Source organism: Belonocnema kinseyi, chromosome 9 (assembly GCF_010883055.1).
Source record: "Belonocnema kinseyi isolate 2016_QV_RU_SX_M_011 chromosome 9, B_treatae_v1, whole genome shotgun sequence".
In the NCBI taxonomy this organism is placed as follows: domain Eukaryota; kingdom Metazoa; phylum Arthropoda; class Insecta; order Hymenoptera; family Cynipidae; genus Belonocnema; species Belonocnema kinseyi.
In genome coordinates this window covers 25,224,784-25,252,561 of record NC_046665.1, presented here as the reverse complement: position 1 = coordinate 25,252,561, position 27,778 = coordinate 25,224,784, and the positions used below count along the sequence as shown (strand labels likewise).

Here is a 27,778-nt window from a genome sequence, read left to right as displayed (position 1 = left end):
AAAATTAAAATTCGAAAATTTTTTCTAAAGCCTCCAGGGGACTTCGTTTTCGCACGAAAAAATTTTATGTGCCCTTATTGCATCCGGACCCACAATTGTCAAGATATAAAGTTCCAGTATATGCAGCACTTCCCATTCTCGACAATTGACTATGTATGCATGTATGTTTGTATGTATGTATGCATGTATGTATGTGAGCTAAATGCTCGTCGTGTGCATGGCACGCCCTGAAGCTATCATCAGGAATCTCTTGGCTCAAAATTTGGCGACGGTATGTTAAGGTGGAAATAACACCGTCTTGGCATTCGAAAATGAAACCCTCCGTACCAGACTTCAATCCGGGCGATTTAAGGAAAGCAAACGTTAGCTCACAAGACATTGATTGATCCTTCACATTTCTGTGGAAGATACCATGCATACTCTTATCGAGGAGCTGTTCACGGATAGATAAGATAAGATTTGATGCATTTTGCTCACCCCTAATACTGAAGTTAAGTCCGAGTATTTCAGGAGCCTTCTCCGCTGCTTTGTACAGAAACGCTCCTTTGTCCACTTCTTCGTGATTCCTGACCATTTTAAGAAGAGGGTCTCTTCCATTTGCAACTCTATGTGCTGTACTCAGAATAATCCTGTTGTGAAGAGATTCAAGACTCAATATTCCGCGACCACCTTGATGGCGTGAGATGTACAGTCACGGAGCGGCAATTGAACTCTGCGACACTCAAATTAAAGAGTAAGAGCAGTACTAAAGGATAAAACTAAAGAAAAAATCCCAAAAATGTTGTGTCTAATGTACATAACCTCAAAAGTAGCCAAACGCGCCATTTTTTGGGTACATAACCTCAAAAAACTTAAAATCCTGACGTGATAAGCCAATTCTGACCCCGGATTCGGATTCTACGTAAAAAATTACTTCGGAAATGACCCTCCACTTTCCAACAACAAAACCAGGTTGGCCTGTGAAATTAATGTCTTTAAGGGAAATTTTAATTATATCATTTTTGGTAGAAAACTAATAGTTTTTTTTTGTAGAGAATTCATATTATGGGTAAAAATTAATCTATTGATTATTGTTCTTAACGTAGATGTCCTAATTCGATTTTGTTTGTCTTAAATCGGTACAAAACATCTTGTATAATTTAGTATAAAACTTTAAACTATAAAAATTTAGTTGAAAATTCTATTATTTGTTAAAAAAAAGTTTTTCTCAATAGAAAATTAATCTTTGTGATTGAAAATTCATCTTTTTTGTTAAAGCTTTTAAGATTTGGTGTCAAATTCGATGTTTTGGTTAAAATTTTAAATAATCTGTAGAAAATTTCATTTTTTTTTATTGAATATTAACTTTTATAAACTAGTTTTTACTGGAATTGATAAAACATTCAATTATAATTGTGGTTGAGTTTAGATGGTATTAGTCGATCGGTATTCGGAGGTGACGATACATACAGAATGGGTGTCCACAATTTGTACAAAGTAGGATTCTGATTGGTTAAAGAGAAGATTGGAAGAATCGTCGAAGTTTATTGGCTGAAATTCGGAAAAAACCGAAGAAAATGGGTTGGCTTTATTCAGGTTTGCTGGAGGGTTGACTACTGACGTTGTTTAAGATTAGGACACAAAGAGAAGATAAAATGGAAAATGTATAATCAGCTCTTCTTAAGATTAGGGTACAACTGAGTAGTAAATTTGACAAAATACCCTGAAATACCTTGAAGATCACAAAATATAGCAAAAAATCGAGTATGCAATTTCTTTCATTAAGAATAAAGACGAAATCAATTGTTACGTCTTAAAATTCCGGTCCCCTTTGAATGCAGTACATTGAAATATAAGTAAAACCATTTTCTATTACCTATCTTAAAGGGCATAAGTGTTTCTAAAATGAAATGCGGTAAAATTATTAGAAATATAAAAGTGGATGCATTCCAATAATGTGAATGATAGATTAAACTAGTTTAAAACCATTTGCCAACATTTTAAACATACTTAAATTAAAGGTCACATATATTTAAATAGTCTATGAAAAATGTGTAGTGAGGACAGAATTGAAGTGTTAAAAAACAGGAACATTTTTACATTTGCTGAAATTAAAATAATTTTAATTGCTAATTCTGAATTGGAAGCGGATATAAACATTTCAGAGCGCGCTTGTAGATGCCTGACGGGCTTTTAACCGTCACGGTTTGAATCACTCCGTCTTGGCCGGAGTGAATTACCGTAATTTGGCCAAGTTTCCAGACCATGGGTGGTAGGTTATCTTTCTTGATAACCACAAGAGAGCCGATCTTGATGTCTTCTTAGTTCGAAGATGTCTTCCATTTCCTACGAGATATCTGTTCATTTAAATATTCTTTGTGTCACCTGTCCCAGAAATGGTGGCGCATTTGTTGTGCCATTTCCCAACTGGATAAACGGTTAACTGGAAAGTTACGTAAGGCTGCCTGTGTAAAGGTCGCCAGAGGGGTTCCAATCAACACTGTAAAAAAAGATTTGTGTAAAATTACAAAGTTTCGGAAAATTACATATTGTATCATTATCAATATCACACACTTTACTGTGTAATTTTACAAAAGTGTATGAAATTACATCCTCTAGCGATGTAAATGAAAGGACCCTCGAACAGCAGTGTAATATTAAACACTCGATAAAAATAAAGTTACACATTCCGTCGTACGAGCTTTACATTCAGAAGGGAAAATTCAGTCGCAGCGTGTAAAAATACCAAGCGTCGGTAAAACCACTTTCCTGTGATGGAAAATCACATCGAAATTTTTTCTTTTACCAAAAATCTTTAATTTTACCCTGGCGGAAGCTGTAAAATTTTTAATTTATAATTAATTGAAAATTTAGAAGAATTAATCAAATAATATGTGAATACGAAAGCGTCTCTCGTTTTCGTTGTTTATCGATGCCTTCATCCTCTAATTTTTGAGAAGTTGACAGCTATGTTTAACTTTCTTGACAGCTTTCGCACAAAAATAAATAAAATTCGAGCTATTCCTATTTTTGCTTTTACATTTTCGGCTATTGGAACGGAAAAAATGTGGTTATTCAAAACGTCGATTTCATATTTTTGTTACGGGATATTTAAGCATAAAAAAATACCCATTTTATGTGTTTTAGGTAAGTGGTAACGTGTCCGGCTTGTGTTTCTTCAATCTCCATGAAATTTTATACGAAGTTTGAGCTTCGATTGTTCGAAACCTGTCGCTCTAATAAATTTTATTTTATTCTTCCACATAATGAATTTTACATTTTCGTGTGTAAAATTATCGGCCGAATTGCAATATCACAACAGATTCAATTGTAAAATTCATCGCTAGGTGGATTATTACAATTTTTCGTAAAGTGACTCCGATATACGAGGATCCTTTAATTTACATCCATCAAAGATGTAAAATTCAATAGATTTTTTTGCAATGAAGAAGGACCTGGGGTTAATGGAAGAAGGCCATCGGGATCTGATGAAAGAGGTGTTAGTGGTCGTGAGTTAATGATTGCCTCAATCTTGACGACGTAAGTGTGTAATTGTTCGTATGTCAAAAGAGCGGTAACTGAAATTCTTGTAAAGTGTCTTTTGAACGATTTCATCGCCGCCTCCCACAGAACTCCGAAATGAGGTGCCCTGGGTAGAATAAAAGGCCAATTAACTCCTTTCTTTAAAAAAAATAATTGAATTCCTTTGTTGGTTTCTAGTGATTTAATCTGTTGATAAAGTTCGCGCACTTCTCGGCTAGCGCCAACAAAATTTGTTTCGTTGTCTGAATACATAGTGTGTGTGATATTCCTCTTCGCACAAAAAAGCATTTTAAACAAGCCAGAAAAGCTCCGGACGTTAAATAGCGTTTCTCTGACGACGTTCTTTAATAAAAAAAGACCACAATAATCCACCTCCACGATGACCAAAGGTCAAGAGAATAAAACTCTACTTTGCGTTAAATTTTTCATTAGATAGTCCCTTTCGCGCGGCTTCGCTCGAAAGCATTGAACAGACTGACGATTGATATGTCATTTGGTATTACGACCGTCGATTGGCCAAAAAGTCTCACTTACGTCGTACAATGTCGCGTTAATTCCCGCGTGCATGCGATTCACATGTTCTTCTAGAATGATGAGTTTTGTGACGGGATGATTTCTTGGAAGGATGATTGGATGTTTTTAAGAATCGGGCAGATCAGCATGAGTTAATCTTCCTCCAACTTTAATGTTTATGGAAAGACAATTGAGGCCAGGTATCCAAATCTTGACTCAGCCATTGAGGGCCTTGAGTCCAAAGAGTGTTTTCTAAGAACTCTTTAGGGCTTTGACCTCTTGAAATCACATCAGCAGGGTTCCCAAGGGTAGGTACATGTCGCCAGTCTTGATTTACTACTTGGATTGCAGCGACTCTGTTTGAAACAAATGTTTTCAGGGTATGGGAAGACGTATTAATCCAGTTGAGACAATTGTAGAATCAGACCAAAACTAAACCTTGTGGATTAGAAAAGGAAAAGATTTAATTGTGGCATTGTAAAGTTTTACTAGAAGGTTTTCCGCACACAATTCACGTCTTGGAGGGGTGGTCGCCTTTAGAGGAGCGATTCGAGATTTGGCACGAACTAAAGCACAGTGATGTCTGCCTTTCTTATCAGTGGCTCTCAAGTAGAGACAGGCCCCGTATGCCTTTTGGCTGGCATCATACAATCCTTGTAATTGAATTTCAACTGGATCTGGAGTAAGAATAAAATGATGAAATTTGACATCATTGAGAAGCTGCAATTGTTGTTTATAATTTATCCAAAAACCTTGAATTTCTTGAAGTCCGAAAGCCTTGACGGTGTCAGTAGGAATTAAAGACATAAAAGTCTTCGAATTTTCACTGGGGAAGATTTTTGTTAATTCAGGATTATTTGATCCCCATTTTCGCAGATTGAAACCTCCCCTTTTAAGAAGATTAATTCGATCATCTCGAAGGTTCAGTGCATCTTGGAATGTTTATCCACCTGTGAGGAGATCATCCACATAAAGATCTCGTTTTAAAATTGTGGACGCAATTGGAAAAGATTTACGTCCGACCTCCGCTAACTCATGGAGGGTATGAATCGCTAGAAAGGGAGCGCATGCAGTTCCAAACATTACGGTATTCAAACGATACATTTTTACTCGTTCTTGAGGAAAGTTACGCCACAAAATTTTTTGAAAAAGACTATCTTTATCAAATACTCGTATTTGTCTTACATCTGCTCGATGTCGGCAGTAAGAGCGTGCCGAAAGCATCGAAACCGTGTCACGCCTACTCCGAAACCTTTCGGGGTAGGCGTGACTTACTCGGTAGGGGAAAAAGAGTAGTGTGTGGAAGGGATAGAGATTTTTCAGATTGATCCAGAATTCTCGTGCTATTTAAGTAAATAAAACGTTCGTTCCGCAACACTGCTCCGACCCAGGTTGCTGATTTCTCTCTAGCAATCACCCCAACTGAAGAACCTCACGAAGTCGTTGTGTAAGGTTTCCCACTTGGGTCCATTAGTGGCCAAGGTCTTTTGTTTCAGGCGTCATTCACTCTGCTGACACTCTTTTTATTAACTATTTGCCGCCATAATTTCCTGTCCTGGCATACTTCTCTAGCTTCTTTTAAATGCATGTATTTTTTCATGCAGGCTCTCGTGTTTCTGTGACTTCTTATGTCTTTTCTAACTAAGGTCTCATTCACACATTCTAACCATTCTTTCCGCGGTCTACCTCTGGGCACGCTGCCATTTACTTTACCTTGTTACACTTGTTTCGTTAGTCGTTCAATTGGCATTCTCTCAAGATGTCCGAACCATCTTAACCGATTTCTTTCCCATGTGTCTACTAGCATCTCTTCTGCACCACATTCTTTTAGAATTATCTCGTTACTTACTTTGTCTTATCAGGGTTTTCCCGCATATTATGCGCATGAATCTCATGTCAATTGTGTTGATTTTACTCTTATCTTTTTTTTGATAAGTCCATGTCTCGCTACCGTATAGTACAGTCGGTACAAATATAGAATTATGTATTGCCATTTTAGCTTTATTTGATATATTTTTACTTCTGTTAAGGGGACCTGCTCTACCAATAATCTTCTTACCTTCATTTATTCGTCTATCTAATTCCTCATCTATCTTCCCGTCCCTAGTAAATAAGCTACCGAGGTATACGAACTTATCAACTTGTTCAATTATCTCATCATTTAATAAAATATTGCATAGTGTATTCTCACTCTTTCCTTCGAACACCATAGTTTTTGTTTTATTTGCGCTAATTTTGAGGCCCATGCTCTTCATGCTTGCATCTAGTTTATTCAACATTCTTTGTAAGTCTTCGATACCATAACAACCTTATCATCTGCGAACGCTAACCCACGTACCCTTACTGTTTCGAGATCCACACCCTCTTCGTTGAAGAGAGCCTTTCTTAAACACTTGTCCATAAATAATATAAATAACCATGAAGACATAACGCATCCTTGTCTAACTCCTTGAATAATATCGAAACAGTGACTCAGTTTCCCATTCACTCTTACACTCGCTTTGCTACCTGTATATATTGTTTTTATAGCTTCTAGGATCCATCCATTGACTCCATACTCCTTCAGGACTTCCCAAAGTTTACTTTTATCTACCTTGTCAAAAGCTTTTTCTAGGTCAACAAATACACAGAAAACTTTTTTTCCTACTCTCAAACTTTTTTCTGTTATTTGCTTCAAGCTAAATATTTGATCCGTACATGACCTTCCTGGCATAAACCCACTTTGGAATTCCCAAATCTTTTCTTCTGTTATTTTCATTACCCTACGAATAAGTATTTTTGAATATATTTTACCACGGTGCTTAATAAGCCAATCTCTCTGTAATTATTGCACTCGCGTTTATCTCCCTTTCTCTTGTATATTGGTACGATAATCGCTTTTTTCCAATCGTCTGGGACGTCGCCCATCTCGAAACATAAATTTATCAATTCGCACAGTCTATGTGGTATGCACGCGCCACCGTGTTTAAGCATTTCAGCGTTAATACCGTCTACCCCGGCAGCCTTACCGTTTTTAAGTTCTTAATTATATCCCTAAACTCAGTGACACAGACTTTTTCAATTGAGTTTTCCATCGCATCGTGTTCAACATCGCAGTTGTGATGTCCTATAGCTTCATCTCCGAATTGTCTCCTGAAATAGTATCTGAAAGCCTCTAGTATTTCGTCTGCATCATATAACATTTCCCCCCTACTATTTCTCATGTTGAAAATTTCTGTACTTTTGTTTCCTTTCATTTTTTTATAAAGTAGTTTCCTGCTTCCTTCAAAGTCGTTTTGTATTTTTATCTCTTCTTCTGCGCTAATTGTATCTTCACTTTCTTTAACTAATCTTTAAGTATCCTGTTTTCGCGTCTATAATCATTTCTACGTCTATTTCTCATTGCTAAGACCTATCTATGCTTTCGATTATCTTATTTTGGAAATCTATTCGCACATCCGGTTTCTGTAGGTTCTCAATTTTGATTCGCGTTTGTTTTGCTTTCTTGGATCTCTTTTTTCTCCATCCCCGACCTAAGTTAATTTTTGAGATCAGAAGGTAAAGATCAGTATTACATTCAGGACCCCTCAAGACTCTTGTATTTTTGAATAACTCCAAATATTTGTAATAAACAGACCCCTTTCTAAGCACAGACCAACTAATTTATCTCCGTTATAGTTTGTTCTTGGATCCCCAAAAGTACCTAATACTCTTTCTGTATCCTGATTTTGGATGCCCACCTAACCGTTCATGTCTCCTAGTAAAAGTATTCTTTCCCCATGTTTGCAAATGTTTACTGTGTCATTTAAAGTGTCCCAGAAGGCGTCTTTTACTTCTCTAGGATCACTATCGACCGGCTCGTAGCATGCTATGATAAATAGTCTTCTGATTCCTACTTTCATTCTAGCCCACAACAGTCTGGGAGACACGAAAGCATGTTCTCCGAGATGCTCTTTCATTCAAAATCAGACCTACTTCTTGTTTACCATGTGATTCACAGTCTACTCCTGACCATACTTCAAATCCGCCTTTCAACACGCCGTTTTTTATGTCTTTGGTTTCGCATCCCTTTTTCTTTGTTTCAGACACACATAAAATGTCTAGTTTCTTCACGTCCATAGTTTCACGCAATTCTTTTACCTTGAGATCATTTAATGAATTGCCGGAAGTTGTTTTTGCAGAGCCGTCGAATACGATTCTGACCTTTTTAGTGATACTCGACGATTTCCACACTGCATGATGTGGGATGTAGAATCCGCGATCAAGATGTTCATCATTTGGAACTAGAGTCATGCATGACTCTTGAAGGTATTCTTGATTACACTCTGTGTATTTTCTTTTAAGAAAGCGATCTTTTTAGAATTTTCGTTCGATGGAATAAGACATTGAAAGGCTGTATTTTTGGAATTACCGATAGCATTCTTTTGCTCATTGAAGGTAAGATGCACGCAAAAACGACCTCATTCAGTTCTTTGAACATGTTTTTGAAAAAGTTCTTTGCAAGCTAATTCCTGACTTGACCTGACTTCTGAGGTGGACTCTGCAGCTAATTCCCAAAGAATAGGCAGCTCTTGGAATTTAATGAGATTGCATGCGATTTGAGGTGTCGATTTTGAAACGCGAGGCTTCGAAACTTGACCAGCAATTATCTAACCGAGAAGATTCTCTTGGTATACCTTGGGTTGCCCTTTAAAACGAAGTTGACCTGACCGCAAGAGTTCATAAAAGAACTCAACCCCTATTAAAAAATAAATGTCAGCTGGTTTGCAAAATTCAAGATCAGCTTCTTTTTTAAGTCCTAATGATGTAACAAATTTCTCAGTGATTGAGTTGCATTGAGAGCACGAATCTAAAAGAATGTGACTTTCATTACAAATAGGAAATGCAGGTTTTGTCGTATTTTCTTGGGGTTCAACCGAAGTTTTCATGCAAGCTTGTGACGGTTTGTAATTCGACTGAGATTTTGAGTATATTTTATTTGAATCGTTCTTTTGAAATGAACTTTGTTTTGAAACAAAATAAGCTGCATCGATGAGTGCGCGTTGCTCGAGAAATGAAATCATCTCATTAAAGGAAGGGACATTTTTATCTTTAACGGTTTTTATCTATTTTTCTTTTGTGTAATTATTTAACTTTTCTTTAATAATAAAAACGAGAAGTGCATCCCCTCGATGTTCAGCTTCGACAAATGCTTTTAAAGCCCTGACTCGTTTTTGCACTTTTTCGAGAAAATTGCTAGTTGAAAATTCTTTGTAAACCCGTTGAGTTTCGAATAAAGATTTTAGATGACTTTCTACAATCACTCGGCGATTGTCATACCGTTTTGTAATAAGGTCCCAAGCAACCTTATAGTTTTCAGTTGTCGTTTCGAGCGAAACGATTACTTCCGGTGCTTCCCCTTTTATACACGCTTTTAAATAATAAAATTTATGTATATTTGGAATAGATGCGTTGTCATGACACATTGACTGAAACTAATCATAAAAGGTAAGCCAAGTGTCAAAGGACCCGTGAAATGTGGGAGTTTGAACCTGTGGAAGCTCGAAACTCGACGGAGAAATTGAATATCGTGTGAGGTGGAAGATGTGGAGCTACTTACACGATTATTTATTCATTTTTTCGCAAGGCCATTAATCGCGTAAAAGCGATTTTCAAAGTTGAGTCTTTCTGACTCATTTTCTGCTTGTTCTTCTGGAGTAGCAGCTAGCTCGTCGATTTTATCTTGGACTACTTTAAATTCGTCCCAAAATTTCATGTTTAGCTAACTGAGTTTCTATATCGAGTGACTCTACATCCATTGTCTCATCGATTGATTTTAAAACAGCATTGAAATGTGTTAATTGGAGTTTTATTGACCCACAAAGCTTTCTTAATTTACCGAGCTCTTCAGTCATGATTATAGACGCGATATTTATTGTTTTAAGATATAAAATGATTTCGATCGAGATTAACACATATTTGGGAAGGACAATAGAATTGTAAAAATAGATTGGAACTCTCTGGACTTGTATCGATGAGGAGCCTTGTGGTATCGTACAGACGAAACTGGCGATGAACTGATGGCGTTGCAATGGTATGTGTTGACACTGGAACTCAAATGATCCCAGGTACTGGAGCTGACTCCGGATGTTGGAACTAACTCTGGACACTGGAATTAACTCCGGGTTTTGAAACTGACCTCGGATACTGAAACTGGCCACGAGTACTGGAACTGACCCTGGCTATTGAAACGGACCACGAGTACTGGAACTGACTCCGGGTGCTGAAATTAACTCCGTATTTTGAAGTTTTTGCTTCTTCAGAGTTATGAGGCTCTTTGGAATGTTGACGCCGTGCTTCAAAGTGGATGAAAAAGTGAGAGCGTTGAAATGTTCTCCTTGGTGTTGGCTTGCTTTCCAATTTTGACTAAAAACTAGTGATTAACATGCAAATGATGCGTTTTGAAAGTAAAGACTGAAACTTTACTAATATTTACTTTTTGTCACTTGTGAATATATAAACGCCACTTGAGTACGTGTCGTTCAGAGATCACTTTTCAAATGTCATTGTCACTTTACACCGCACTGAACACACAAGCTGATATTTACTTAAAACTTCACTCTGTTTTTTATTCACTGCTAGTCACTGAAAGACAATGTTCTACACGACACATTACGATCATGCGTTTATATTAAATAAAACCAGATCACTTTGTAACACACAATATATAACATTTATTTTCACGGTACAAGAGAAAAGTGTTCACTACGAAGGTTGAAAAGTATCTGCTAGTTTGTACGAGTCGATCGGTATTCGGAGGTGACGATACATACATACAGAATGGGTGTCAACAATTTGTACAAAGTAGCATTCTGATTTGCTAAAGACAAGCTTGGAAGAATCGTCGAAGTCTACTGGCTAAAATTCAGAAAAATCCGAAGAAAATGGCTTGGCTCTACTGAGGTTTGTTGGAGGGTTGACTACTGTAAAACAATTAAGGAGGGTCGGAGATCTAATCCTTAGCACTGAATAGAGCATCACGCTTAAGAAATAAATACATACAATACGGAATTTTGAAAGAGGCTTACAGACGTTATTTAAGATTAAGACATAAAGAGAAGATAAAATGGAAAATGTATAATCATCTAAACTAAAGGTTTGTTAGAATCTCGGCAGTTGACGAACATTTGTTCGGTTGTAAATTTCAGAGGCTTAAAAGGAACCAAGGTGACAAAATATAGAAAATAGATCAAGTATTTAATTTCTTTCATTAAGAATAAAGATGAAATCAATTGTTACGTCGTAACAAAACTAAAGACTGAATTATTCTATTTTTGTTTATAATTTGATATTTTTTATTGAAACTTCATCTTTTTTAGTTAAAAATGGAATTATTTGTTTAAAAATTCACGTATTTTGTTGAAAATTTGTGTTTTTTGTTAGAAATATAAAACTTCTTTCTTGAAAATTCCTCTTTTTGATTGAGAATTCAATTCATGAATTCAATTAATTGAGAATTCAATTCATTCATGAACTATGATATCGGCCAGGTATACGAAAGCCTCTTTCCCATGCAATACCTTTAGAACTGTATCCATAAGCATTTGGAACGTTGCTGGAGCATTTTTAATACCCATTGGCATGCGCAGGTATTCAAAATGTTCTCTAGAGGTCGAGAAATTCGTTTTTGTTGGTCTTTGGGGTAGGTTTCAACTTTGTGGAAACCACTAGAAAGATCCAGTACATACAAATACTTGGCCTCACCTAAATGGTCAAGGATATCTATGATATTCGGCAATGGATATCCATCTCCAATAACCTTTTCGTTGAGAACGCGGAAATCTATAACTACTCTCCACTTCTTTTCCCCGGATTCGTCTAATTTGTTTGAGACATCGTTTTATATCCATTTATATACATATTCCCTTTCTTGGGAGTTTAATTCGGAGATGCGCAGACTGTCCTTTACATTCTGCACTCAGTCCGAGTAGGAGTCTATCAGTCTTTCTTGTGTATCCTTCACAAGGTATTCAGATTCCAAGTTTTCCGCCTTTACCCAGGGTAATGATAGCTAGTACGTGGTAAACCCCTTCACGAACTGAAACCGCGGCCTCGCCTAAGTATAATCCATTGGGGGATTTTTATTCTAGGTAAATAACCCTCAACGATCTCAGGGTTGAGAACGTTAATAGCTACCGGTTGTCTTGTCCTGGCCTTGATTCTTAGAACGTGGGATGCCGAATATGGAGACTTTCAAGTTTCTAATGGGTTCTATGGGGTTCAGGGTTATACCTGTTAGCAGAGCCGCATTCTCGGGGACGTAGGTCAACTCTCTTCGTAATGCTCGTGATTTTAAAAGATTCACATCTGAGCCTGGATCTACAAGGAAGTTTGTCCTCGAAATTCTAAATTCAGATACTTTCAGAGCAATAATTAGGGACATTGGTAAGGAAGGTAGGGGTAAGAGTATTGAGGGGCTGAGGGGGTAAGGAGCACAAGGGTCTGGATAATTTGTTGGAACTGGTAAAGAATATTTGTGAACGCTCGTATGTGAATCTGGTTTTCGAAGCCTCAGGCCTTTGTGCTATCTTTCCTCTCCATTTGCCTGGAGTGAGGGCTAGGTGCGCGTGGCGGTTCATTGTTCCCTTCTGTTGGTGGAGAGATAGGGTATGCCGAGAAATGATTCTTGGTTCTTTCCAACTGTTTTTGTCTTTCTTCGATATGGAGCGCATGGTCAAGTGCCTCGCTCAGATCTTTAGGATTCCTAGCATCCACAAAAGTAGACACTTCGTCTAGAAGTCCCTTCATAAACGCGTCGAGCGCAACATCGGTGATCGGTTGCATTATAATTCTGCTTTCCTTGGCTTCATCGGGGAGTCCTATGTTAAAGACCTTAATAGAATTTTCCTCGACAGCGTGTCTGGCACCGCTCAACAAACCTTGAACATGATCATAAAAATCTCTGACCGTCTGGCTTTGACGCATTCGGAGATTAACGATTTATTCGAAATACCATTGATATTTCTTACTGGGTGCGAATTCTTTCTTTATATGGGTAGTCATTTCATTGACCGTCATGAAGCTTTTATCATTTAAGCTATCGCGGGCGATCCCCTTTAATTTGCTAAGGACGATTTTTATGAAACCAAGCTCGTTAGCCTCCGTAATATAAACAGCACCGTTATCAATTTCTTGCAAGAATTCTTTCAGCTTCCGGATTTTCCCATCGAACTGGGAAATGTGGTAGGTACTTAAAAAAGGTAATAAATTTGTGCCCACGAATCTTCCTAAAACGTTCCCTCAATATTGCAGGCAAGCTTGCAGGGAGATTCCCATAGCAATGGTCTCTCAATATTACTTCGCAGTATTGCCACTTGGCGCTCCGTCAAAACGGCCCGCGAATTAGACAGCGAGTAGGGGCGTGCTCATACATACATCCATTGCGATGAAGCGAGTCGCTCTCTGATTCGCGGGCCTTTTTCACGGAGCGCGACTCTCATTGGGCGGGCGTTTTGTCGTTTGGAATTTTTGTCACGGATCCAGAAATGTGTCTAAAGCTGTTCGATTTTTCGACGGATTTAATTTTCTCTCTTCAGGAATCTGGTCCCGAATATTTGCCTTGGCACCTCTCCGGATAGAGTATTAAATCTAAAAGCAAAGATTTTATTAGAGACTCTAAATATAATAGAAATTTTGAATGTTTCCTTATTACAAAATGAAGATGTCAGATCACAAAAGCGAAAGGAGAATTTCCGTCTAACCCAGCCTAATTCGATTCTGACTGTCCAGAACTTTTTTCTTGATTTAATCGTCTTTAATTGCCTTTAATTGTCTCCCGAATGAAAACGGGTTGAAAATCCTACTCAGATTTCTGAAAATAGTAGAACACTTAAAAATGAAAATTTCATGACTGGCACCAATTTCGATTAAGTAAAAGTATTCAAAATTATTTTCGAAATTTATGGAGTAGGTTCTTAATCACCTAAATGAAAATGGGTTGAATATGAACTTTACCCATTGTCCTTATTATAAATTTTTGCAATTATATTATATCAATATTATATATTATATTTATTATAATACTTCAATTATATTCTAGCATACACTCGAAAGAATTGTTAATAACGTAGTACACGTTTAAATAACTTTTAAGATTATAATAAATTAATGACGTGTGGATGTATGTATTTCATGTAAAAAAATTCTTTTTCATCACGAAGTTAATACAAATAAAAAGGTATCTTTATAATTATATTAAATTCAGTTGCTTTCTCCATGAATTGCATTTTTTTCATTTTTAGAAAATTATACTGTTAAAGTTAAGATGTTGGACTTCAATGTCATAAAATATTTCTAGATCATTTCATTTTACTTTTAAACCACTAATTATTGATTAGTGTTATTGACATTATTGTAGTCATCACTGATTAATGTTTATTGATATTTTTTTATTTCTTTTTTCAGGAAACTTTTCCTATTCATCTTGCCTTAATTTATAAAATTTTAAATAATAATTGCAGAACGATCGGCAAGCACACGTCCACAGTCCACAAAACACACGCAGAGATTATGTACTTATGTCAGATCAGACAAATCACAGTCATCGAAATATTCACAAGTTCCATATCGACGAAATTTACATTAATTAACATAATGTAGAAAACTTCGGATGTAAATTACGTGATAAATTACTGTAGGAATCCACGTAAATTACCTGGAATAAATTACGTACCCAACCCTGTACGGCCGTCATAATTGGAATAGGGCATAGAAATAGAGGGTTAATCTAGAAAGTCTACCTGTATATTTATTTTTACAAAATTGTCAGAAAGACTTTACAAAAACACAGGTCGACTTTTTCTTAAAAGGATAAGGAATCGTCATGCAGGGTTGCCAGACTGGATGACTTGGCCATGATTTCTATTGGTCTATCTTTTTAACGCGCTGTTTTTATTTTTTGCCTCAGATCTAATAGACGTGATCGCACCGAATGTATGCCACGCTACCCCCGCGGGCAGTTTCGGATCATCCACACATGAAGCTTGATCCATGTGCATCTTAGTCGATAATTTGTCTTTTTTTTCATTTTACCACACGTATCATAATTAATTAAAATCGCAGTTTCTTAATCTATTTTCTTTGATTAACAGTGATATGAGATATGCTTGCATACTTTATCGTCCTTAATACTACTTATCTTGATGCCAAATGATGTTACAATCATTTTATACTAAAGCAATTTATGTTTCATTTATATAAAACTTTTCTAATATTTTTATAACCATTGTAATTATGAAAAATTTTATTACAAACTTGGCATTTAAACGAGAACATGGAGATTACTGATCATAAGGACGACGAAATATGTAAAAATACCTTATTTAAGACTTAACTTTAATAGGGCTAACAAAGCGCGAATATTAAGGCCATGTGACCGTAAGCTACAAAATTTCTTTTACATTTGTTTGAAACACAAATTACGTTCAGACGAAACTTGATATCCAATTTAAAATTCTGGAAATTACATATGAAGCAAATTCAAACGTATGTGGTCCTAAATTTTTCAATTTTAAGAACAAAATGTTTTCTAATAATTTTTTCTTTTAATTTGTCATCTCTACGGATCCGAACGTTGAACCTTGGGTTTATCCATTATTTTATCCAAATTACACGCGAAGTTGGAAAGAGAGCATACCACGTCTTAATAGACGAGGCCAAGTATCACGATCTGTATATATTAAATATAGAATGGCGACTAGAGATAATAATGTATTTTTGATGGGTGGCCGATTATTTCAACATTGGGCTGTCGATAATTTTGTGAAAATCAAAAAGGATAGGATGAATTACTGCAGATTTAATCAAAAAACACTTCGCGCTGATACTTATCAGGGATTAGTCGATGATTTACAACAAAGATCAAATGATTTACACACTAGTGTTGGAAAAATGATCATCCTCCCATCATCATTCTGAGAATCTCCCCGTAATATGCTACTCGTACATCACTATCAAGATGCAATGGCAATTGTAAGGAAATTCAAAAAGCCAGATTTGTTTATAACGATGACATTTAATCCAAACTGGGCTGAAGTGAAAGATAATTTATCACATGGTCAGACAATATCTGATCGACCAGACATTGTTTCACGAGTTTTTAATGTAAAAAGAGATGAATTAATCAACATTACAGTAAAATAACAATTCTACGGCTAAGTACAAGCATATGTTTACGTTGTTGAGTATCAAAAACATGGATTACATCATGTTCATTTGTTATTAACGTTAAAACAAAATAGTAAAATAACTACTCCTGATATTGTAGATGAATATATTTGGGTAAAAATTCCAAATTCTGATACAGATAATGACAAGAATGGATGAAAACGGATATACAACTTATCTTAGAACAGATACCGGTACTTAGAATCGCAAAAATGGAGGCACGACTGACAATCAATTTGTAGTACCTTACAATGTTATTACAATGTTATATTATTAAAGTTATTTAACTCGCATATTAATGTGGAAGTAGGAACCGAATGGAGCCTCTACAAAGTACCCGTAAAGACCCCATTGGGTCCCCATTCGATGAAAATAAGAGAGAATTTTATTTTTTAACTTCGCGCGCAACATACTGCTTGAGCTATTATGGATGCGCTTGAAGTCATCGTCAGCACAAATTAATGGCATTTTAAAAAAATTTTAACGCTGCAAAAAAAAAGTATTGCGATTACTCCGTGAGTTTATAATAGAAAAATTAACGTAGAATCCGAATTTCAACAGTTTAAAAGTTGATCTTGCTGGTTTTTTTTTTAGTTATCTAAAAAGGAACCGAATGGGAACCCAATGGGGTCTTTACAGATACTTTGTAGAGGCTCCATTCGATTCCCTTGCTCCACCAGGGCAATTATATCTAAAAAGGACATCATGCTGCTTCCGTCGTAGTTACTACTGCCAATAACAGTGCGAATGTTATTTATCATTATGAAATCAAAAATTTCATAGATACTCGGATACGTGAGTCCTGTTGAAGCATGTGATCCTAAATACGGTAGATCATTTCAAATAAAAGTCATGCTGTTGTTAGGTTGTCAGTACATTTGCCTAATCAGCAAAGTGTTACTATTGACGATGCTGAAAGTGAAGATGCTACAAGAAACGCATTGGAAAAAGAAACTATGCTAATCATTTATTTTGATTTAAATGGACGTGATACTGATGCCAAGCGATATACGTCTTCTGAAATTCTATCTCACTACGTATTTAAAAAACACAGTGGATCAAAATTATCAATTTGACAAAAATGAAAAACAAAATTTAACGTTATTTGACGGATGTACTCTGTTAGTCTGACTACAATAGAACTATTCTGAGACTATTACTAATAACAATCAAGGGGGCTATAAGTTTCCAAGATCTCAGAACTGTTAATGGAAAAACTTATGATACTTTTCAAAGAACATGTTTAGCATTAGGTCTCATCGAAGATGATGCAGATTGGGATCGTGCTGTGGCAAAAGGAGAAGTTTGGATGATGCTCCAACCATGAAGACGTTTATTTGTTCGTATTTTAATATACTGTCAACCTATCAATCCTGAGGAACTATGGGATAAATTTAAATATGCTATATCATGAGATTTTCAGAGAAACTATAATATACAAGAAGCATAAATAAGATCATATATTCAGATAAGTACCTATCTTTCTTACGAAAGATCCGATAGTAGTAACTTTTCAACGATGTTTTAAATAACTAAATTTCGGAACGATATTGAGATTCACGATGACGAGGTATCGCTTACTCAACATGAACAACTCGGTCAGACTCAGTACTACAAATTAAATGGAAAACAATTACATATCATTTGTGAAAAGTCAAGGCAAAAAATATATGTACGATGGCAGTCACAGGTATTGTAGCAATATTGCTTCCACAAGGAAAGACTGTACATAAAACTTTCGGTACGCTAGTTCCTTTATTTTCTGATTTCGTCTCCCGTGTAAAAACTCAATCTAAAGATGCTCAATACATATGAGAACTAGATATTTGTATTTGTGACGAAGCTCCAATGGCGCTAAGGTATGCTTTGGAATTAGTAGATCGAACATTGCGTGACATCATGAATGTCGATTCACCATTTCGTGGAAAAATTATAATTCTCTGCGGAGATTTTAGGCAATTACTGCCTGTGAAAACTTATGCAATTCGCCGAGAAATAGTAAATTTATCAATTAAAATCAGTTCACTTTGAAAACCGCAGAAACAATGTGTAGCTACTAGAACCGATGATATAGTACAGATAACGTTCAGTAAACTTATTAAGGATTGAATATTTAGATATCTAGCAAAGACAGCTACATTATTAGCACGAAATGTTGACGTTGAAGAAATAAATTAGAGAGACGTAGCTATTGGACAAAACCACAGAACGAATTTATACAAGTGTAGGTAGTGTTGAAAATTGTGATAATGGAGATATAAATGATGCAATACTCCCAGAATACTTGAACACATTGAATCCACCGACCCTTCCTCCTCATGAATTACGATTAAGAAACATTTTTATTATTATACTAATTCATAATATTTCTATTAACGAAGGTCTATGTAATGGTACTCGTTTGAAAATAATCGAACTTGCAAATAATTTTCTACGATGTCGCATTTTAACAGGTGATAAGGCAGGGGACATTGTCTTTAAATATCGTATTACATTGTATTGTGAAGGACAAACTTTCGATACTATCGGGTTAGATATACGCAAAGATGTATTTAATAGTGGACAATTTTATGTGGCATTTTCCCGAATTCGATTTTGGCATTCACTCAAAATTTTCCTAGAAGAGCAGCGGCAAAATAATATTATAAATAATTATGTGTATACAGAAATATTCAAATAATCGTGTATTTTTAAATATTTAAAAATAATATTTAAAATAAATTAAGCTTCATTATAAATTGGATATTGTAAAATCAACAAAAACAACTTCATATATTCTTCGACAAAAATATAGGATAAACTTAAACTAAGTAAATCTCATAGTAAAGAAATACATAAAATATGATAAAATATAATACTTTCAAAAAAAAGTAAACGCGCTTGTTCGGTCACGTATATAAAGTGGTTTTAATTTAGCACTTGCTTATTATTACACAGAATAATAGAAATGTATGAATTCTAACGATAACAACAATATGTTATTTGACTTATAATATTATAAATTAAATAATAAATTTTCAGATTTATGTGAAATTTTACTTCATGAAAAATGGTTCAGTAAATTTTACTCAAATCCACTGCAGCTTCTCAAATGTTTCGGTTCAATATGTTAAATAGCTTAGGAAATTCCGGAAGCTAAAATTTGGCCACATTTGAAATTTTATTAATTAATTTCATAATTTTGGTTTATTTCTCAAGCAATCGCATTTCTCAAAATTATCCTTAAATAATTTTGCTCTTCCTGTTCAAAAGTATAAATGGTCTCATTCCTTTCTCAAAGTATTATACGGATAAAATTGTTTTCTGCGAATTTTTTTGAAATTAGGACTGTAGATTCATTAGAGCGTTATCTAAAGTTTGATCTAATTAGACACCCTCACACGCATTCAGTTGATCGACATGAAGTTGGAGCGTCTTCAATTGTTCTTCGCATGGGTAGCTCTTTTTCTGAATTCATTCGTATAATACCTTAATATGAAAACTCAATAACAAACAACATACATTTTTTTTATTGCTGAACTAATTTTTTTGTAAAAGTTCATTAAAAATACTATTTCAAAACATAAAAAGCAGAATATGAAGGATTTTCATGGAGTCAAGATCAAAAGTGTGGTTTTTAAAATCTAACTTGAGACATTTTGAAGAGGGGCCAAAGCAGAAAATTGCATTGGCTGAAGTGTGGACAAAATTTTGTAATTGATTCAGAAAAATTTTGAAAACAATTATTTTTTCTTTCAAAATTAATATGTGTTTATCTTTTTGCGAAAAAATTAATGCTTTTGGTTGAAAAGTCAACTGTTTTAGTCAAAAATATATTTATTTGATTGTTAAAAATACATTCTTTGTGGCTGAAGACTCATAATATTAGTACAGAAGTAAATGTTACAAGATATATTAATTATTTAAACAATTTCAATTTAAAAATTAAGAGTTTGCCCTTTTGTCTAAAAGTCAATTTCTTTACGGGTTCAAGTAAGAATGTATATCGAATGAATTTTTTCTATGTTGCTTTGCACTTTAAAAAGAACTATTTAAAAAAATGTTATGAAAAAATTAATAGTTTTCTTTCTACAAGTTAATTTGTTTTCGAAATCAATTTAGAATGTCCATTAGATGGCTATATCGAATGAATATTTTCTATGTTGCTTTGCCCTTTAAAAAGAACTATTTAAAAAAATTTTATGAAAAAATTAATAGTTTTTTTCTACAAGTTAATTTGTTTTCGAAATCAATTAAGAATTTCCATTAGATGGCTATATCGAATGAATATTTTCTATGTTGCTTTGCACTTCAAAAAGAACTATTTAAAAAAATTTTATGAAAAAATTAATAGTTTTTTTTTCTACAAGTTAATTTGTTTTCGAAATCAATTAAGAATGTCCATTAGATGGCTATATCGAATGAATATTTTCTATGTTGCTTCGCACTTTAAAAAGAACTATTTAAAAAAATTTTATGAAAAAATTAATAGTTTTTTTTTTCTACAAGTTAATTTGTTTTCGAAATAAATTAAGAATGTCCATTAGATGGCTATATCGAATGAATATTTTGTATGTTGCTTTGCCCTTTAAAAAGAACTATTTAAAAAAATTTTATGAAAAAATTAATAGTTTTTTTCTACAAGTTAATTTGTTTTCGAAATCAATTAAGAATGTCCATTAGATGGCTATATCGAATGAATATTTTCTATGTTGCTTTGCACTTCAAAAAGAACTATTTAAAAAAATTTTATGAAAAAATTAATAGTTTTTTTTTCTACAAGTTAATTTGTTTTCGAAATCAATTAAGAATGTCCATTAGATGGCTATATCGAATCAATATTTTCTATGTTGCTTCGCACTTTAAAAAGAACTATTTAAAAAAATTTTATGAAAAAATTAATAGTTTTTTTTTTCTACAAGTTAATTTCTTTTCGAAATAAATTAAGAATGTCCATTAGATGGCTATATCGAATGAATATTTTGTATGTTGCTTCGCACTTTAAAAAGAACTATTTAAAAAAATTTTATGAAAAAATTAATAGTTTTTTTTTTCTACAAGTTAATTTGTTTTCGAAATCAATTAAGAATGTCCATTAGATGGCTCTTTTTTATGTTGCTTTGTAAATTTACAAGAACTATTTGTTTACGGAGTGAACTAAGATTCTCTTTCGCTTATCATTTCCTACCATACTTTGTACATTTATAATAATTATTAATCATTCGAACAATTTTCATAAAAACATTGAGAGTTGGGGTATTTTTCAATTAATAAACACAATTTGTTTACGAAGTTAATTAAGATTGTCTTCCCGATGATTCTTTCCTAAGTTATTTGTTGAATTTACAAGAATGATTAATTATTTAAAGAACTTTCATAACAAATTCAGAACTTAATTATTTTTCATATTTTGAACCATTAGGACATTTTCAAGAAATTCATTTTTATAAGAAAATGTATGCACTATAAATTTAATAAGAATTAAAAAAGAAGTTAAAACTTTATAATGATAAAAACTTTCATTCACATTAGTTTTAGTAATAATTTCTTTTTATTAATTTCTTCCAATAATTTCATAATCATTTCAGTTGAATATTTTGCTTCCTCAAAATTTGTTGTACTATATTTTCTCTTGCAAAATAGAGGAAAGTACTTGAATATGAGATATTCTCGTAATATGAGAAAGCGGGGTATCAGCTAAACTAAGAGACTCACTCTGTTGGTTCTATCACTAACTTGTAGCCCTTGAAGAAAGAGTAATTTCGTGGTATAGTCCATTTTTCATTGGGCTTCTAAAGATTATAGGCGAATTTTTTGTGAAATCGATGGTGGTCGAGTTCTTGGAAGGGACTTCTTTAAATCCTATTTATTATTCATCAAATATGTATTTAGCAGTAAAGTTTGTCTGGAGTGATGGGGATTGAATAACTAAGTAGGAAAATATCGATAGTGTTGAAGTTTTTCATTGGACAGGTCAGGCATAGTAAGTGCATAGTTGCACGGTGTGGTTCTCATAATATGAGATACGTGTGGTTTTTATAACGCTGTGGCTGCGCTGGGGAAATTGGTTACAAAAGTGTTTGTGACTACTGCAAAAACTAATATATCTAAATAGCAGTAAATTTATACTTCGGAAACATAGAATGAAAATTTTCATTAAAAATAATACTTTATTTTGCATTTTATTAGCTATTTCCTGGGGTATCTCATATTATGATAATAGTTTGACGAGTTGGGAAAAAGCACTTTTTTACATTTTTTGTATTTTCAGCATAAACAAAAATTTTAATAAAATTTTTTATTTGAGATTCTTATGACAAACTAAATTTCTTTTAAAATGACCTATATTACTTTTAAATTCAGTACATAGAATTGCGACAATCACGCCAAGCATAAAAATGTTCAGTGTTGCACAATACACCCAGAAGAAAGTTATTAAATTTAAAAAAAAAAAAATTTTTGACCAGGTTCTTTTGATTCAACATAAAAATATTTTTATATTAAAAGAAAATTTATTTGATTTTAATAAATGACTTCACGCAATTTCTTTAATTTAAAGAAATTTTTTTTTTAATGATTTGTTTGACTTAAAACAAAATTCTTTTGATTCAAAAAACAGTAATTTGAAATAAGCAAATTATTTCTTAGAATCGAGGAAACATTTTCTTAATTCACATTGCCAATACGCCACGAGATTGCGCAGAACAAATCACTTTGATTATTTTACGTTAATGGGTCTTTCGGAACACGCGATGTCAAATTTTTGCGAAGACGCGGAAGCGGACGGCTCATGGTAATAATTAAAATCGCTAAAATGTGTGATAAAGAAGTGCACGACATCCTTGCATGGTTGAGATTTGCAGAAAGCATTGCAGCTTTCTACCGTGTAAATAGATACTTTTATACATCACGACCTAACACCGCTTTTTTACCTTACATTTTCGTCAAGAATTGTAAATTAAGAAAGAATAAAATTCATTTATACACAAAAAATATTAAATTAAACTGTTTGAAGGAACGAAATATTTCTTCAATTTAAAGAAATGTCCCGTTCAAATTAACGATATATTTCTTTAAATCCTAATTTAAAAAAATAACAAACAAATTTCTTTAAATCAAACAAATGTTTCTTTGACCTATATCAATACTAGAATTTCTTTAATTTAAAGAAAGTTTCTTTGATTTAACAAAACTTTTTTCTAGGTGTGATTTGTTCTGCATCGTCAGAGGGTACCCCGTGAGCAAATAAAAGTTATTAAAGCAAAAATGAATATCGCGTTTTCATATTAAACTTAATTTCCAAATAAAATGATTGCAAGTAAATTAGTGGGTAACGCAGTACACGTATGAGCTTCTACTTCGGTTTGAAAATTGGTCTGTTTTGGTCGAGGCTTAAGTTACTAAAAATAAAACAGAAGTAGCAGCATTACACTTCAGAAAATGTAATTTTCTGTTTTGGCCTCTCCTCAACATTTCTAAAGTTATAGATTTTAAAAACCACCCTTTTGGTGTTGACTCCATGAAAATCCTTCATGTTCTGCTTTTTATGTGTTGAACTAGTATTTCTAATTAACTTTCATTAGAAACAAATCTGCCCGCTTAGCGGGCACATTCTCATAGCGCGTTGCGCGCGCGGCTAGCTTCGCTGGCAAGTTTGAGCACGCCTGGGGCGCGCGACGGTTGAATCTCACGCTTCGCGCTCGATAATAGGTTACCTCGCTCTTCGCCCTCGAACATAATTACACCTCGCGCTTCGCGCTAGGATATTTATTCTTTGCATTTTGAATGCTTGAAAAAAATAGTAAAAAATTAAGTTTCTCAAAGCTCTGTTGGCTTTGACGTACACATTCTCATCGTGACACTCGCGCTGCGTGCTCGATTTCCGACAGACATTTGTAAACAGGTTTTGTTGGATTTTTTTCTCATAACTTTCGTCGTTTTTCCACAAATTTTTTTTATCTTACTTTTTTTAACGTTATTTTTCACGAATAAAACAAAAAGTACACGTTCTATCAAGAAGTGATTCTTAACGCAATTATAGATCTTTTTTGAGATAACCATTTTTGTTAATTGATCTTTTTTTGTATCCTACATAGTTTGTCCACAAAATGGAATTTTTTATTTTCCATTATTTTTTGTGCAATCAAAATTTGAATTTTCGATTTTTGAAGAAAATCCAAAAATTGGTTATGATAATCTTGTAGGGATTTTAAAAAGAAATGTTTTTCTTCTCTTGACTTTTTTTCATATCGTGCGTTTTTCGGCTTTAAATTTTGATTTTCGGTAAATTAAAAATTTTTTGAAAACGCTATAACTCTGAGAATTTTCTTTTAATCGAAAGAAGTCATGAGGATAAATTGTTTGTTCTTTTCAATACTATAAATATCCGTACATAGAATTTTCAAATTCAGAAAAAAGTGGTCTCAAAAATTTTCAAAATGCGCTCACTTTTTGAATTTTTATCAAAAATGGCTGGTTAACGAACTGCTCCTTTCTTTTAGGGCCTAGAAAAAGTGTGCCAAAGATGGATTTGATTCGTTCATTTTTCGAGAGTTATCGTGTTTTCGGACGGACGGACGGAACGGACGGACGGACAGACAGACGCCATCGTGAAAACCTGATTTTCGGATTTAGGGGGTCTCGAAACGTGGAGACCCGTTGAAAAAGTGTGATGTCAAATTTCCGATAATTCTAATACTTTCTCAATCATAAATGATGAGAATGTAAAAAATTAGTTGAGCAATAAAAATGTGTGATGTTTGTAATTGAGTTTTCAAATTAAGCTAGGAATGAGACTATTCATACTTTTGGACTGGAAGTGCAAAATTATTTAAGAATAATTTTGAGAAATGCGATTGTTTGGGAAGTAAACCGAAATTATGAAATTAATTACTAAGAATTCAAATCTGGCCAAATTTTAGCTTCCGGAATTTTCCAAGCTAATTAACATCTGCAACAAAACATTAAAGCTTCGGTTCTATCTCGTTTTCCCGTAACATCCTTTATCGGTATCGCCTCGGGTTTTCCGAGGAATGCGTTAGATGTGCGCTAGTGGAGCGTACAGCTCGCGGGAATGTTCTTTGGACACTCTGACGCGCTAATGCTTATTAGCGTTCTTGAATGAATAGTTAAAGTTGGAATATGATTACATGTTATACTTTTTTGTCGATTCCTTATTAATTTGATATCAAACACGACTATGTTTCGATTTTTCCAAAGATTTAAGTTCACTGTATTAGTATTTCATTTTTGTTCAGATGAAACATTTATTTAGCTAAGTATAAGAATAAAATATATGAAACAGAAAGGTAAAAAGATAGATATATTTTCAAGTCATTTATAATGACATAATAATTAATTTATCTCAACGTTTAATGCAGCTTCTTCTTGCTTAAAAAATCCGCCCGCCTTGCTGCTACAGTCTAATGGCGCACGGCTCGCGAGCTTGAGCGCGCCGAGAGCGCGTGTCTATGGGATCTCACAGTTTACACTCACACTAGTTATACATGGACTCGTAACGCCGAACGCAACCGAAAACGCGTCTATTTAGAACTAGTGTCAGTAACGGGTTACCCCGCGTTTCGCGCTCGGATATTTATTCTTTGCACTCGGAATGCTTAAATTAAATTTTAGCGAAAAAATCTCTTTCAGACCCCAGTTTTTTTATGCATCCTTAGTCTGAATTTTCTACCTAATTAAGTATAATTGAAGATTACATTCCTCAAAGCTCTGTAGGCTTTAAGGTAGATTCTCATCATGACGCTTGCGCTTCGCGCACGATTTTCGACAGACATTTTGAAATGTATATTTGTTTTCTGAGATAACATCACAATATTAAAAGGTACAATCTTTTCTTTGGACTTCCTCCACTATCTCGAGTTGTTATGCTAAAACAAATACTCCTACAAGTCTTCTTTTAGACTCGTAACGTATTTGGCGTCCTTTGGCGTAATATTGGAATTTTCTATGTTTGCAAATGCATAACCAATTCGACTAATAAATTAGAGCACGACTTCTATCGAAAAATGGTTTAACGAAATTTTGCAAGAATGTTTAAACGATGAAATTTGTTCCAAAATTTTTCCCTGTATTTCGCGCCATTTGGATCAAAATTTGAATTTTCGATAGATGAAATATTATGATGATAAATAAAAATATTGTGCGACTTTTTAAAAGCTATAATTGCCCCTTAAGACTTTCCCCGTATGCGGCGTTGTTTGTTTTAAAATTTCAATTATTTAAAATAGTATTTTTGTTAAATGAAACGAAAGTGACAAATTCTATAAAAAAAATTGTTTACAAAATTTCTGAGGACTTTTTAAAAGCTAATTCATCCATACAACTTTCTTCCGTATCTCACGTGGTTTTGCGGAAATTTCGACTTTCTTTTTTTATATAGTAATTTCGATAAATAAAACCGAAATCACAAATTCTAACAAAAAAAATCATAGAATAAATTTTTTAGGAATTTTAGCATAATATTTTTGAGAAATAAAACAGAGTTATGATATTCACAGACATATACGGACAGACGCCATATTCAAATTTCATCGTCGGCTTAAGGGTGTCTCAAAACATGGAAATCGTTTAAACACTGAGGTGTGACATTTCGGCCTATTATAATTCTTTCTCAACCATAAATGATGAGGATGTAAAAATTATTCCATATTTTAATGAGTAAAAAACTTATTTCATGCATTAGAATTGAAAATTTTAATTACAAGTTCTAATGTAATTTTTCTATTTATTATTTAAAAATTATTTCTATTAGAACGTTTTCTATTTAAAATTATGAATTCTAATTTAAAATAAAATGTCCTAATTTTCATGGTTTTAACTAAAAATAATTTATATTTGAAGGCTCTTAATTCGAAATTATATAATATTTATTGGTTAAATTCGATTTATTTTAACTTTGTAAGCGTTTCTCATTCAAGAGAACAATTGAATATATTCGGTGCAGTTTACTTCTAATCTAGGGTCAATATTGATTAAATTGTATAGAATTATTTAATAAAAAGTTGCTGTAGGGAATTGAAAATGTAATACATGTTAGATTGCTAGATGCTAGATTGCTGATAGCCCGAACCGGACGGTGAAGCCAAGAGCGGGCGAACGTTGGTAGTATCTGGGCGATGAAACCAAGCCACCGGAGCAGCGATGGGTCCTCCTCGGAGATGCCGCGGTGCGTGATGATAGCGTCGTCGGAGACCGTAACGTGGCAAGGCGATGGGACGTCATTGTTGACCGTAAGGGGTTAAATGTGGATCGGGTGAAAGGTTGATCGAGGAAACGTGCGGTGAGCACAAGACTAGGCAGGCGCGCAGGGAGCAGTGATCCCAGATCTGAAACGAGACGTGGTCCAATACTATGCCACGTCTGTGTCCGTGTGAATATGGTAGGAGACGATATAAATGCATGGGTTGCGCGCGCAACCCATTTCTCCTCTTCTGAATTTGAAAACTTGACGGTTCACGACTGCCGGTCGGAACACTTCGGCGGTTTTATTTATATCTCTATCTGCTTTGAAATAAAATGAAGAGATTGGGATTTTAATATTTCCAGATTTCGATGCTGGGCT

At 34.1% G+C, this 27,778-nt stretch overlaps 1 protein-coding gene across 2 annotated transcripts in view; it reads right to left on the bottom strand.

Moving 5' to 3' along the window:
* Positions 1-2,025: 2,025 nt before the first annotated feature.
* LOC117180100 overlaps positions 2,026-27,778 on the bottom strand; it is a 63,765-nt gene continuing 38,012 nt past the window's right edge. For both annotated transcript variants that reach the window (XM_033372421.1, XM_033372420.1), the window contains one exon: positions 2,026-2,479. The gene's annotated coding sequence lies outside the window, so the exon portion shown is untranslated. The remainder of the gene's footprint in view (positions 2,480-27,778) is intronic.